The sequence below is a fragment of the Rhipicephalus microplus genome, unplaced genomic scaffold, assembly GCF_043290135.1.
Source record: "Rhipicephalus microplus isolate Deutch F79 unplaced genomic scaffold, USDA_Rmic scaffold_53, whole genome shotgun sequence".
Classification (NCBI taxonomy): Eukaryota; Metazoa; Arthropoda; class Arachnida; order Ixodida; family Ixodidae; genus Rhipicephalus; species Rhipicephalus microplus.
In genome coordinates, this window is record NW_027464626.1 from 726,874 (window position 1) to 741,876 (window position 15,003).

The following is a 15,003-nucleotide window of genomic DNA, read 5'->3' on the forward strand; positions in this document are numbered from 1 at the left end:
ACTCTACAACTGGAAACTCCACAACCAGAAACTCCACAACTAGAAACTCCGCAACTAGAGACTCCAAAACTAAAAACTCCACAACTAGAAACTCCACAACAACAAACTTCACAAATAGAGACTCGGCCACTAGAAATTCCATATCTAGAAACTCCACAACTAAAAACCCCACAACTAAAAACTCCACAACTAGAAACTCCACAACTAGAAACTCTACAACTAGAGACTCCGCAACTAGAAACTCCACAACTAGAAACTCCACAACTAGAAACTCCACAACTAGAGACTCCACAACTCGAAACTCAACAACTAGAAACTCCACAACCAGAGACTCCGCAACTCCACAACAAGAAACTCCACAACTGGAAACTCCACAACTAGATACTCCGCAACTAGTAACTCTACAACTTGAGACTCCACAACTTGAAACTCCACAACTTTAAACTCCACAACTTGAGACTCCAGAACTAGAAACTCAACAAATGAAAACTCCGCAACTAGAAACTCAGCAGCTAGAAACTACACAACTAGAGACTCCACAACTAGAAACTCCAAAACTCGAAACTCCACAACTGGAAACTCCACAACTAGACACTCCACAACTAAAAACTCTTCAACTAGAAACTCCTAAACTTGAGACTCCACAACTAGAGAATCTACAAGTAGAGACTTCAAACTAGAAACTCAACAACTAAAAACTCCACAACTAAAAACTCAACAACTAGAAACTGCACAGCTTGAGACTCCGCAACTTGAAACTCCACAACTTGAAACTCCACAACTAGAAACTCCGCAACTAGAAACTCCACAACTAGGGACTCCGCAACTAGAAACTCCACAACTAGAAACTCCACAACTGGAAACTCCACTACTAGATACGCCACAACTGGAAACTCGACAACTAGAAACTCCACATCTAGAGATTCCACAACTTGAAACTCCACAACTAGAAATTCTGCAACTAGAAACTCCACAACTAGAAACTCCAAAACTACAAACTCCACAAATAGAGACTCGGCAACTAGAAATTCCACAAATAGAGACTCGGCAACTAGAAATTCCACAACTAGAGACTCTGAAACTAGAAACTCCACAACTAGAGACTCGGCAACTAGAAATTCCACAAATAGAGACTCGGCAACTAGTAATTCTATATCTAGAAACTCCACAATTAGAAACTGCAAAACTAGAGACTTCACAACTAGAAACTCAACAAATAGAAACTCCACAACTAAAAACTCCACAACTGGAAACTCCACAACTTGAGACTCCGCAACTTGAAACTTAACAAGTAGAAACTCCACTATTAAATACTCCGCAACTAAAAACTCCGCAAATAGAAACTCCACAACCTAAAACTCCACAACTAGATACTCCACAACTGGAAACTCCACAACTAGATACTTCACAACTGGAAACTCCACAACTAGATACTCCACAACGGGAAACTCCACAACTAGAAACTCCACAACTAGAAACTCCACAACCAGAGACTCCGCAACTCCACAAGAAACTCCACAACTGGAAACTCCACAACTAGATACTCCGCAACTAGTAACTCTACAACAAGAGACTCCACAACTTGAGACTCCACAACTAGAAACTCAACAAATGAAAACTCCGCAACTAGAAACTCCGCAGCTAGAAACTACACAACTAGAGACTCCACAACTAGAAACTCAAAACTTGAAACTCCACAACTAGGCACTCCACAACTAAAAACTCTTCAACTAGAAACTCCTAAACTTGAGACTCAACAACTAGAGAATGTACAAGTAGAGTCTTCAAACTAGAAACTCAACAACTAAAAACTCCAAAACTAAAAACTCAACAACTAGAAACTGCACAGCTTGAGTCTCCGCAACTTGAAACTCCACAACTGGAAACTCCACAACTAGAAACTCCGCAACTAGAAATACCACAACTAGAGACTCCGCAACTAGAAACTCCACAACCAGAGACTCTGCAACTAGAAACTCCGCAGCTAGAAACTCCACAAATAGAAACTCCCCAACTAAAAACTCCGCAGCTAGAAACTACACAACTAGAGACTCCACAACTAGAAACTCTACAACTAGAAACTCCACAACTTGAAACCTCACAACCTTAAGTTACGCAACTAGAAAATCCACAGCTAGAGATTCCACAACTAGAAACTCCACAACTAGAAACTCCGCAACTTGAAACTCCACAACAAGAAGCTCCACAACTACAAACTCCACAAATAGAGACTCCGCAACTAGAAATTCCATATCTACAAACTCCACAACTAAAACTTTACAACTAGGAACTGCAAAACTAGAGACTTCACAACTAGAAACTTAACAACTAGAAACTCCACAACTAAAAACTCCACAACTGGAAACTCCACAACTTGAAACTCCACAACTAGAAACTCCGCAACTAGAAACTCCACAACTAGAAACTCCACAACTAGAAATACCACAACTAGAGACTCCGCAACTAGAAACTCCACAACCAGAGACTCTGCAACTAGAAACTCCGCAGCTAGAAACTCCACAAATAGAAACTCCGCAACTAAAAACTCCGCAGCTATAAACTATACAACTAGAGACTCCACAACTAGAAACTCCACAACTAGAAACTCCACAACTTGAAACCTCACAACCTTAAGTTACGCAACTAGAAAATCCACAGCTAGAGATTCCGCAACTAGAAACTCCACAACTAGAAACTCCGCAACTTGAAACTCCACAACTAGAAGCTCCACAACTACAAACTCCACAAATAGAGACTCCACAACTAGAAATTCCATATCTAGAAACTCCACAACTAAAACTTTACAACTAGAAACTGCAAAACTAGAGACTTCACAACTAGAAACTTAACAACTAGAAACTCCACAACTAAAAACTCCACAACTGGAAACTCCACAACTTGAAACTCCTCAACTAGAAACTCCACAACTTTAAACTCCACAACTAGAAACTCCAAAACCAGAAAATCTACAGCTAGAAACTCCGCAACTACAAACTCCACAACCAGAGACTGTGCAACTAGAAACTCCACAACTCGAAACTCCACAACTAGAAACTCCACAACTAGAACCTCCACAACTAGAGACTCCGCAACTCCACAACTAGATACTCCACAACTAGGAACTCCACAACTAGAGACTCCCCAACTTGAAACTCCACAACTTTAAAATCCACAACTTGAGACTCCACAACTAGAAACTCTATAACTTGAAACTCCACAACTAGAAACTCCACAACCAGAAACTCTACAACTGGAAACTCCACAACCAGAAACTCCACAACTAGAAACTCCGCAACTAGAGACTCCAAAACTAAAAACTCCACAACTAGAAACTCCACAACAACAAACTTCACAAATAGAGACTCGGCCACTAGAAATTCCATATCTAGAAACTCCACAACTAAAAACCCCACAACTAAAAACTCCACAACTAGAAACTCCACAACTAGAAACTCTACAACTAGAGACTCCGCAACTAGAAACTCCACAACTAGAAACTCCACAACTAGAAACTCCACAACTAGAGACTCCACAACTCGAAACTCAACAACTAGAAACTCCACAACCAGAGACTCCGCAACTCCACAACAAGAAACTCCACAACTGGAAACTCCACAACTAGATACTCCGCAACTAGTAACTCTACAACTTGAGACTCCACAACTTGAAACTCCACAACTTTAAACTCCACAACTTGAGACTCCAGAACTAGAAACTCAACAAATGAAAACTCCGCAACTAGAAACTCAGCAGCTAGAAACTACACAACTAGAGACTCCACAACTAGAAACTCCAAAACTCGAAACTCCACAACTGGAAACTCCACAACTAGACACTCCACAACTAAAAACTCTTCAACTAGAAACTCCTAAACTTGAGACTCCACAACTAGAGAATCTACAAGTAGAGACTTCAAACTAGAAACTCAACAACTAAAAACTCCACAACTAAAAACTCAACAACTAGAAACTGCACAGCTTGAGACTCCGCAACTTGAAACTCCACAACTTGAAACTCCACAACTAGAAACTCCGCAACTAGAAACTCCACAACTAGGGACTCCGCAACTAGAAACTCCACAACTAGAAACTCCACAACTGGAAACTCCACTACTAGATACGCCACAACTGGAAACTCGACAACTAGAAACTCCACATCTAGAGACTCCACAACTTGAAACTCCACAACTAGAAATTCTGCAACTAGAAACTCCACAACTAGAAACTCCAAAACTACAAACTCCACAAATAGAGACTCGGCAACTAGAAATTCCACAAATAGAGACTCGGCAACTAGAAATTCCACAACTAGAGACTCTGAAACTAGAAACTCCACAACTAGAGACTCGGCAACTAGAAATTCCACAAATAGAGACTCGGCAACTAGTAATTCTATATCTAGAAACTCCACAATTAGAAACTGCAAAACTAGAGACTTCACAACTAGAAACTCAACAAATAGAAACTCCACAACTAAAAACTCCACAACTGGAAACTCCACAACTTGAGACTCCGCAACTTGAAACTTAACAAGTAGAAACTCCACTATTAAATACTCCGCAACTAAAAACTCCGCAAATAGAAACTCCACAACCTAAAACTCCACAACTAGATACTCCACAACTGGAAACTCCACAACTAGATACTTCACAACTGGAAACTCCACAACTAGATACTCCACAACGGGAAACTCCACAACTAGAAACTCCACAACTAGAAACTCCACAACCAGAGACTCCGCAACTCCACAAGAAACTCCACAACTGGAAACTCCACAACTAGATACTCCGCAACTAGTAACTCTACAACAAGAGACTCCACAACTTGAGACTCCACAACTAGAAACTCAACAAATGAAAACTCCGCAACTAGAAACTCCGCAGCTAGAAACTACACAACTAGAGACTCCACAACTAGAAACTCAAAACTTGAAACTCCACAACTAGGCACTCCACAACTAAAAACTCTTCAACTAGAAACTCCTAAACTTGAGACTCAACAACTAGAGAATGTACAAGTAGAGTCTTCAAACTAGAAACTCAACAACTAAAAACTCCAAAACTAAAAACTCAACAACTAGAAACTGCACAGCTTGAGTCTCCGCAACTTGAAACTCCACAACTGGAAACTCCACAACTAGAAACTCCGCAACTAGAAATACCACAACTAGAGACTCCGCAACTAGAAACTCCACAACCAGAGACTCTGCAACTAGAAACTCCGCAGCTAGAAACTCCACAAATAGAAACTCCCCAACTAAAAACTCCGCAGCTAGAAACTACACAACTAGAGACTCCACAACTAGAAACTCTACAACTAGAAACTCCACAACTTGAAACCTCACAACCTTAAGTTACGCAACTAGAAAATCCACAGCTAGAGATTCCACAACTAGAAACTCCACAACTAGAAACTCCGCAACTTGAAACTCCACAACAAGAAGCTCCACAACTACAAACTCCACAAATAGAGACTCCGCAACTAGAAATTCCATATCTACAAACTCCACAACTAAAACTTTACAACTAGGAACTGCAAAACTAGAGACTTCACAACTAGAAACTTAACAACTAGAAACTCCACAACTAAAAACTCCACAACTGGAAACTCCACAACTTGAAACTCCGCAACTTGAAACTCCACAACTAGAAACTCCGCAACTAGATACTCCAACTGGAAACTCCACAACTAGAAGCTTCACAACTGGAAACTCCACAATTAGAGACTCCCCAACTGAAAACTCCACAACTTTGAACTCCACAACTTGATACTCCACAACTAGAAACTCCACAACTTTAAACTCCACAACTAGAAACTCCACAACCAGAAAATCTACAACTAGAAACTCCGCAACTACAAACTCCACAACCAGAGACTCTGCAACTAGAAACTCCACAACTCGAAACTTCACAACTAGAAACTCCACAACTAGAACCTCCACAACTAGAGACTCCGCAACTCCACAACTAGATACTCCACAACTAGAAACTCCACAACTAGAGACTCCCCAACTTGAAACTCCACAACTTTAAACTCCACAACTTGAGACTCCACAACTAGAAACTCCACAACTTGAAACTCCACAACTAGAAACTCCACAACCAGAAACTCTACAACTAGAAACTCCGCAACTAGATACTCCACAACTAAAAACTCCACAACTAGAAACTTCACAACCATAAACTCCACAAATAGAGACTCGGCAACTAGAAATTCCATATCTAGAAACTCCACAACTAAAAACCCCACAACTAAAAACTCCACAACTAGAAAATCCACAACTAGATACTCCAACTGGAAACTCCACAACTAGAAACTTCACAACCGCAAACTCCACAACTAGATACTCCACAACTGGAAACTCCAAAACTAGAAACTCCACAACTACAACTAAAGACTCCACAACTAGAAACTCCACAACCAGAGCCTCCGCAACTCCACAACTAGAAACTCCACAACTGGAAACTCCACAACTAGATACTGCGCAACTAGAAACTACACAACTAGAGACTCCACAACTAGAAACTCAAAACTTGAAACTCCACAACTAGGCACTCCAAAACTAAAAACTCTTTAACTAGAAACTCCTAAACTTGAGACTCAACAACTAGAGAATCTACAAGTAGATACTTCAAACTAGAAACTCAACAACTAAAAACTCCACAACTAAAAACTCAACAACTAGAAACTGCACAGCTTGAGACTCCGCAACTTGAAACTCCACAACTTGAAACTCCACAACTAGAAACTCCGCAACTAGAAACTCCACAACTAGAAACTCCACAACTAGAAATACCACAACTAGAGACTCCGCAAATAGAAACTCCACAACCAGAGACTCTGCAACTAGAAACTCCGCAGCTAGAAACTCCACAAATAGAAACTCCGCAACTAAAAACTCCGCAGCTATAAACTATACAACTAGAGACTCCACAACTAGAAACTCCACAACTAGAAACTCCACAACTTGAAACCTCACAACCTTAAGTTACGCAACTAGAAAATCCACTGCTAGAGATTCCGCAACAAGAAACTCCACAACTAGAAACTCCGCAACTTGAAACTCCACAACTAGAAGCTCCACAACTACAAACTCCACAAATAGAGACTCCACAACTAGAAATTCCATATCTAGAAACTCCACAACTAAAACTTTACAACTAGAAACTGCAAAACTAGAGACTTCACAACTAGAAACTTAACAACTAGAAACTCCACAACTAAAAACTCCACAACTGGAAACTCCACAACTTGAAACTCCACAACTAGAAACTCCACAACTTTAAACTCCACAACTAGAAACTCCAAAACCAGAAAATCTACAGCTAGAAACTCCGCAACTACAAACTCCACAACCAGAGACTCTGCAACTAGAAACTCCACAACTCGAAACTCCACAACTAGAAACTCCACAACTAGAACCTCCACAACTAGAGACTCCGCAACTCCACAACTAGATACTCCACAACTAGGAACTCCACAACTAGAGACTCCCCAACTTGAAACTCCACAACTTTAAAATCCACAACTTGAGACTCCACAACTAGAAACTCTATAACTTGAAACTCCACAACTAGAAACTCCACAACCAGAAACTCTACAACTGGAAACTCCACAACCAGAAACTCCACAACTAGAAACTCCGCAACTAGAGACTCCAAAACTAAAAACTCCACAACTAGAAACTCCACAACAACAAACTTCACAAATAGAGACTCGGCCACTAGAAATTCCATATCTAGAAACTCCACAACTAAAAACCCCACAACTAAAAACTCCACAACTAGAAACTCCACAACTAGAAACTCTACAACTAGAGACTCCGCAACTAGAAACTCCACAGCCAGAGACTCTGCAACTAGAAACTCTGCAGCTAGAAACTCCGCAAACAGAAACTCCACAATTAGAAACTCCGCAGCTAGAAACTCCACAACTAGAGACTCCACAACTAGAAACTCCACAACTGGAAACTCCACAACTAGAAACTCCACAACTTGAAACCTCACAACCTTAAGTTCCGCAACTAGAAAATCCACAGCTAGAGATTCCGCAACAAGAAACTCCATAACTAGAAACTCAACAACTAGAAACTCCACAACTAGAAATTCCGCAACTAGAGACTCCACAACTAGAAACTCCACAACTTGAAACTCCACAACTAGAAACTCCACAACTACAAACTCCACAAATAGAGACTCGGCAACTAGAAATTCCATATCTAGAAACTCCACAACTAAAAACTTTACAACTAGAAACTGCAAAACTAGAGACTTCACAACTAGAAACTCAACAACTAGAAACTCCACAACTAAAAACTCCACAACTGGAAACTCCACAACTTGAGACTCCGCAACTTGAAACTACACAACTGGAAACTCCACAACTAGATACTCCACAACTGGAAACTCCACAACTAGAAACTCCACAACTACAACTAAAGACTCCACAACTCGAAGCTCTACAACTAGAACTCCACAACCAGAGACTCCGCAACTCCACAACTAGAAACTCCTCACCTGGAAACTCCACAACTAGATACTGCGCAACTACAAACTCCACAACTAGAGACTCCACAACTTGAAACTCCATAGCTTGAAACTCCACAACTTGAGACTCCACAACTAGAAACTCCACAACTAGAAACTCCACAACTAGAAACTCCACAAATAGAGACTCGGCTACAAGAAATTTCATGTCTAGAAAGTCCACAACTAAAAACTCCACAACTGGAAACTCCACAACTAGAAACTCCACAACTAGAAATACCACAACTAGAGACTCCGCAACTAGAAACTCCACAACCAGAGACTCTGCAACTAGAAACTCCGCAGCTAGAAACTCCACAAATAGAAACTCCGCAACTGAAAACTCCGCAGCTAGAAACTACATAACTAGAGACTGAACAACTAGAAACTCCACAACTAGAAACTCCGCAACTAGAAACTCCACAACTTGAAACCTCACAACCTTATGTTACGCCACTAGAAAATCCACAGCTAGAGATTCCGCAACTAGAAACCCCACAACTAGAAACTCCACAACTAGAAACTCAACAACTAGAAACTCCAGAACTACAAACTCCACAAAAAGAGACTCGGCAACTAGAAATTCCATATCTGGAAACTCCACAAGTAAAAACTACCCAACTAGAGACTCCGCAACTAGAAACTCCACAACCAGAGACTCTGCAACTAGAAACTCCGCAGCTAGAAACTCCACAAATAGAAACTCCGCAACTAGAAACTCCGCAGCCAGAAACTACACAACTAGAGACTCCACAACGAGAAACTCCACAACTTGAAACCTCACAACCTTAGATTACGCAACTAGAAAATCCACAGTTAGAGATTCCGCAACTGGAAACTCCATAACTAGAAACTCCACAACTAGAAACTCCAAACTAGAAACTCCGCAACTAGAGACTCCACAACTAGAAACTCCACAACTACAAACTCCACAAATAGAGACTCGGCAACTAGAAATTCCAAAAATACACACTCGGCAACTAGAAATTCCACAACTAGAGACTCTGCAACTAGAAACTCCACAACTAGAGACTCGGCAACTAGAAATTCCACAAATAGAGACTCGGCAACTAGAAATTCTATATCTAGAAACTCCACAACTAGAAACTGCAAAACTAGAGACTTCACAACTAGAAACTCAACACCTAGAAACTCCACAACTAAAAACTCCACAACTGGAAACTCCACAACTTGAGACTCCGCAATTTGAAACTTCACAAGTAGAAACTCCGCTAATAAATACTCCGCAACTAGAAACTCCGCAAATAGAAACTCCACAACTTGAAACTCCACAACTAGATACTCCACAACTGAAAACTCCACAACTAGATACTTCACAACTGGAAACTCCACAACTAGATACTCCACAACTGGAAACTCCACAACTAGAAACTCCACAACTACAGACTCCACAACTCGAAACTCAACAACTAGAAACTCCACAACCAGAGACTCCGCAACTCCACAACAAGAAACTCCACAACTGGAAACTCCACAACTAGATACTCTGCAACTAGTAACTCTACAACTAGAGACTCCACAACTTGAAACTCCACAACTTGAAATGGCACAACTTTAAACTCCACAACTTGAGACTCCACAACTAGAAACTCAACAAATGAAAACTCCGCAACTAGAAACTCCGAAGCTGGAAACTACACAACTAGAGACTCCACAACTAGAAACTCCAAAACTCGAAACTTCACAACTGGAAACTCCACAACTAGACACTCCACAACTAAAAACTCTTCAGCTAGAAACTCCTAAACTTGAGACTCCACAACTAGAGAATCTACAACTAGAAACTCCGCAACTACAAACTCCACAACCAGAGACTCTGCAACTAGAAACTCCACAACTCGAAACTCCACAACTAGAAACTCCTCAACTAGAACCTCCACAACTAGATACTCCACAACTAGAAACTCCACAACTAGAGACTCCCCAACTTGAAACTCCACAACTTTAAAATCCACAACTTGAGACTCCAAAACTAGACACTCCACAACTTGAAACTCCACAACTAGAAACTCCACAACCAGAAACTCTACAACTGGAAACTCCACAACTAGAAACTCCACAACTAGAAACTCCGCAACTAGAGACTCCACAACTAAAAACTCCACAACTAGAAACTCCACAACAACAAACTCCACAAATAGAGATTCGGCAACTAGAAATTCCATATCTAGAAACTCTACAACTAAAAACCACACAACTAAAAACTCCACAACTAGAAACTCCACAACTAGAAACTCTACAACTAGAGACTCCGCAACTAGAAACTCCACAGCCAGAGACTCTGCAACTAGAAACTCTGCAGCTAGGAACTCCACAAACAGAAACTCCACAATTAGAAACTCCGCAGCTAGAAACTCCACAACTACAGACTCCACAACTAGAAACTCCACAACTAGAAACTCCACAACTAGAAACTCCACAACTTGAAACCTCACAACCTTAAATTCCGCAACTAGAAAATCCACAGCTAGAGATTCCGCAACAAGAAACTCCATAACTACAAACTCAACAACTAGAAACTCCACAACTAGAAATTCCGCAACTAGAGACTCCACAACTAGAAACTCCACAACTTGAAACTCCACAACTAGAAACTCCACAACTACAAACTCCACAAATAGAGACTCGGCAACTAGAAATTCCATATCTAGAAACTCCACAACTAAAAACTTTACAACTAGAAACTGCAAAACTTGAGACTTCACAACTAGACACTCAACAACAAGAAACTCCACAACTAAAAACTCCACAACTGGAAACTCCACAACTTGAGACTCCGCAACTTGAAACTCCACAACTAGAAACTCCGCTATTAAAAACTCCGCAACTAGAAACTCCACAACTAGATACTCCAACTGGAAACTCCACAACTAGAAACTTCACAAGCACAAACTCCACAACTAGATACTCCACAACTGGAAACTCCGCAATCAGAGACTCTGCAACTAGAAACTCCGCAACTCGAAACTCCACAACTAGAAACTCCGCATTTCCACAACTAGAAACTCCACAACTGGAAACTCCACAACTAGATACTCCACAACTAGAAACTCCACAACTACAGACTCCCCAACTTGAAACTTCACAAATTTGAACTCCACAACTTGATACTCCACAACTAGAAACTCCACAACTTTAAACTCCACAACTAGAAACTCCGCAACCAGAAAATCTGCAACTAGAAACTCCGCAACTAGAAACTCCACAACCAGAGACTTCGCAACTAGAAACTCCACAACTCGAAACTCCACAACTAGAAACTCCACAACTAGAAACTCCACAACTAGAGACTCCGCAACTCCACAACTAGAAACTCCACAACTGGAAACTCCACAACTAGAAACTCCACAACTAGAAACTCCATAACTAGAGACTCCCCAACTTGAAACTCCACAACTTTAAACTCCACAACTTGAGACTCCACAACTACAAGCTCCACAACATGAAACTCCACAACTAGAAATAACACAACTAGAGACTCCGCAACTAGAAACTCCACAACCAGAGACTCTGCAACTAGAAACTCCGCAGCTAGAAACTCCACAAGTAGAAACTCCGCAACTAGAAACTCCGCAGCTAGAAACTACACAACTAGAGACTCCACAACTAGAAACTCCAAAACTAGAAACTCCACAAATTGAAACCTCACAACCTTAAGCTACGCAACTAGAAAATCCACAGCTAGAGATTCCGCAACTAGAAACTCCACAACTAGAAACTCCACAACTAGAAACTCAACAACTAGAAACTCCGCAACTAGAGACTCCACAACTAGAAACTCCACAACTACAAACTCCACAAATAGAGACTCGGCAACTAAAAATTCCAAAAATACACACTCGGCAACTAGAAATTCCACAACTAGAGACTCTGCAACTAGAAACTCCACAACTAGAGACTCGGCAACTAGAAATTCCACAAATAGAGACTCGGCAACTAGAAATTCTATATCTAGAAACTCCACAACTAGAAACTGCAAAACTAGAGACTTCACAACTAGAAACTCAACAACTAGAAACTCCACAACTAAAAACTCCACAACTGGAAACTTCACAACTTGAGACTCCGCAACATGAAACTTCACAAGTAGAAACTCCGCTATTAAATACTCCGCAACTAGAAACTCCGCAATTAGTAACTCCACAACTTAAAACTCCACAACTAGATACTCGGCAATTGGAAACTCCACAAATAGATACTCCACAACTGGAAACTCCACAACTAGAAACTCCACAACTAGAGACTCCACAACTCGAAACTCAACAACTAGAAACTCCACAACCAGAGACTCCGCAACTCCACAACAAGAAACTCCAGAACTGGAAACTCCACAACTAGATACTCCGCAACTAGTAACTCTACAACTAGAGACTCCACAACTTAAAACTCCACAACTTTAAACTCCACAACTTGAGACTCCACACCTAGAAACTCAACAAATGAAAACTCCGCAACTAGAAACTCAGCAGCTAGAAACTACACAACTAGAGACTCCACAACTAGAAACTCCAAAACTCGAAACTCCACAACTGGAAACTCCACCACTAGACACTCCACAACTAAAAACTCTTCAACTAAAAACTCCTAAACTTGAGACTCCACAACTAGAGAATCTACAAGTAGAGACTTCAAACTAGAAAACAACAACTAAAAACTCCACAACTAAAAACTCAACAACTAGAAACTGCACAGCTTGAGACTCCGCAACTTGAAACTCCACAACTTGAAACTCCACAACTAGAAACTCCGCAACTAGAAACTCCACAACTAGGGACTCCGCAACTAGAAACTCCACAACTAGAAACTCCACAACTGGAAACTCCACTACTAGATACGCCACAACTGGAAACTCGACAACTAGAAACTCCACATCTGGAGACTCCACAACTGGAAACTCCACAACTAGAAATTCTGCAACTAGAAACTCCACAACTAGAAACTCCAAAACTACAAACTCCACAAATAGAGACTCGGCAACTAGAAATTCCACAAATAGAGACTCGGCAACTAGAAATTCCACAACTAGAGACTCTGCAACTAGAAACTGCACAACTAGAGACTCGGCAACTAGAAATTCCACAAATAGAGACTCGGCAACTAGTAATTCTATATCTAGAAACTCCACAACTAGAAACTGCAAAACTAGATATTTCACAACTAGAAACTTAACAACTAGAAACTCCACAACTAAAAACTCCACAACTGGAAACTCCACAACTTGAGACTCCGCAGCTCGAAACTTCACAAGTAGAAACTCCGCTATTAAATACTCCGCAACTAGAAACTCCGCAAATAGAAACTCCACAACCTAAAACTCCACAACTAGATACTCCACAACTGGAAACTCCACAACTAGATACTTCACAACTGGAAACTCCACAACTAGATACTCCACAACTGGAAACTCCACAACTAGAAACTCCACAACTACAGACTCCACAATTCGAAACTCAACAACTAGAAACTCCACAACCAGAGACTCCGCAACTCCACAACAAGAAACTCCACAACTGGAAACTCCACAACTAGATACTCCGCAACTAGTAACTCTACAACAAGAGACTCCACAACTTGAGACTCCACAACTAGAAACTCAACAAATGAAAACTCCACAACTAGAAACTCCGCAGCTAGAAACTACACAATAAGAGACTCCACAAGTAGAAACTCAAAACTTGAAACTCTACAACTAGAAACTCCACAACTAGGCACTCCACAACTAAAAACTCTTCAACTAGAAACTCCTAAACTTGAGACTCAACAACTAGAGAATCTACAAGTAGAGACTTCAAACTAGAAACTCAACAACTAAAAACTCCACAACTAAAAACTCAACAACTTGAAACTGCACAGCTTGAGACTCCGCAACTTGAAACTCCACAACTTGAAACTCCACAACTAGAAACTCCACAACTAGAAACTCCACAACTGGAAACTCCACTACTAGATACGCCACAACAAAAAACTCCACAACTTGAAACTCCACAACTAGAAACTCCACAACTCCAAACTCCACAAATAGAGACTCAGCAACTAGAAATTCCATATCTAGAAACTCCACAACTAAAAACTCCACAACTAGAGACTCCGCAACTAGAAACTCCACAACCAGAGACTCTGCAACTAGAAACTCTGCAGCTAGAAACTCCACAAATAGAAACTCCGCAACTAGAAACTCCGCAGCTAGAAACTACACAACTGGAAACTCCACAACTAGATACTCCACAACTGGAAACTCCACAACTAGAAACTCCACAACTACAACTAAAGACTCCACAACTCGAAACTCCACAACTAGAAACTCCACAACCAGAGACTCCGCAACTCCACAACTAGAAACTCCACACCTGGAAACTCCACAACTAGATACTGCGCAACTACAAACTCCACAACTAGAGACTCCACAACTTGAAACTCCACAACTTGAAACTCCACAACTTGAGACTCCACAACTAGAA